The sequence below is a fragment of the Malania oleifera genome, chromosome 12, assembly GCF_029873635.1.
Source record: "Malania oleifera isolate guangnan ecotype guangnan chromosome 12, ASM2987363v1, whole genome shotgun sequence".
In the NCBI taxonomy this organism is placed as follows: domain Eukaryota; kingdom Viridiplantae; phylum Streptophyta; class Magnoliopsida; order Santalales; family Ximeniaceae; genus Malania; species Malania oleifera.
Genome location: NC_080428.1, coordinates 58103948 through 58106037, shown reverse-complemented (window position 1 = coordinate 58106037; position 2090 = coordinate 58103948).

Genomic DNA, 2090 nt, shown 5'->3' with positions numbered 1-2090 from the left:
TAATTAACTTTGATTGGAATAAAATGAGTAGTTTTCATTAAACGATCACCGCCCATGAAGTGTTTGTGGTAATCCTATCACAAAGTCCAAAAAAATATGCTCCCATTTTCACTAAGAAATGTTGAGTAGTTGTAATGACCCTACTGGTCTCTGATGTTCTGCCTTCACTTGCTGACAAGTAAGACATTATTCTACAAATTTTGCAATCTCCTTTTTCGTGTTATTCCACTGACTCACTCGAAAAATGAGCAGTTCGAAAGCTATCCCAAGTATAGGTAGGAGTTCTGTCATGTAATATTAAGCCCAAGGGCTAGATCGTCTCCTCAGGGAATGCGTTTTAATATCAGATTTTACGTTCTTCCAATCGAAATTAAATAGGTACCGAACTCAATTCAGATTCGGGTTTTCAAGATTGTGGAGACTTAAACAAAAACATAAATTAAAGTCCTAAAACTAACATGCTTCAAATTAAAAAGTAAGGATGAAAACTCTAATCTACTTAAAGAAACATCAAAACATGCGCTAATTAAAGATGGTAATTTTGAACATGGAATTAAAAACACCCAAAGGAAACTCAATCAGATTCAAAGCATACAATAAAAACCAAGACTTTAACACAAAGCAAGAACTCGAACCAAAATAAAAAAAAACACATACAAAAACCTAAATTTAAATACTAAAGAAACACAATAAAAATGCAAACTTTGATAAATCTGACCGTAATTAAACCGAGTTTAAAAAAAAACTAAAACTTGGGAAACTTCAAAACAAAAACAATATTTTTTTCTTTTTAATAACCAAACCGGACCTTAACTAAATTAACTAAATGACTCGAACAATAATTAAATCTACCACCGAAAACAATAAAAAAAAAACATTAATAAATAATTAACCACTACAATGATAATAAAATATTTAAAATTCAAGATCTTGTCTTTCCAAATAATTTCAGCAAATAATTTAAAATAGTAGCATCCAACTTAATATTGAAAGAAATAAAAGAAGAGAGAGAGAGAGAGTTGGAATAATAACACCACAGTACTTAACATAAAAATAAAAGGAAAAGAAAAGAAGAAAAGGAAAAGAAATAAGAAAGAAAAGAGAAAAGCCCAGCGATGGTTGCTGCATCTGCTGGTTTCCTGTGGAGGTTGCTGTGCGTGGCTGGTTGCAGAGGTGAGTTTCAGCAAGAAGGAGGGGCGGGAGTCTTGCAAGGAGGCGCTGCTGCGTGCTGGCACAGCAGAGAGGCTGGTGGGCTGCTCGTTGGGCTGTAGGCTCTGCGTCTGTAGGCTCTGCAGCTGCTGCTATCTGCTGCTGTGGGTGGTTATGGTGGAAAGGCAGAGAAGAGAGGAAGAGGCTGGACTGAGAATAGAGAGAGGAGATAGGGAAGAGGAGTAGAGCAAGATGGAAAGAAACAAAGCAAACTAAAGAAGAAGAAGAAGAAGAAGAAGAAGGAGAATAGAAGAGAAGAAGAGAACAAAAGAGAGGGTCTCGGCTGGGGGCAGCGCCCAACCCAGAGAAAGGGAAAAAATATATATATGAGTAGAAGAGGTTTGAAGCCCTATAACCCGCTGGAGCTAAACCGACCCAATTGGATCTGACCCATTTGGAAAGAGCTGACCCGGATGAGAGATTTGTCCCATTTAGAGGACCCGAATTATTATATTTTTTATTCTCTGTTCATCACAAATCTGACTCTTTTGGAGCTGGTTTCTCACAAAACTCAAAACACAAAAGTTGTAGATAATCCTTTCCTCTTTCTCTAGAAATTTGAATTGTCTCGATTGGAGCTCGGATGGAAAAGTTATGTATGAAATACGAACAGGTATTGGTTTTGGTTCCTAGGAATTTTCCTGCGACAAAAAATTACCAAAACTTAATAAATAATGCAATAAAGTTCAAGAATGATAATTTTGGCACTTTATTAAAATATTGGATAATTTTAGACATTTAATTAAAAATATAAACCGTAAAGTTCGGGTTAAGTTACCCAATTACGCAGTTTTGACGCGTAATCATCCACCAAAAAGACTCTCGAAAGTCCTGATATATCTTCATGCATCCCGGATGCACCGTATAAAGAAATCAATCAG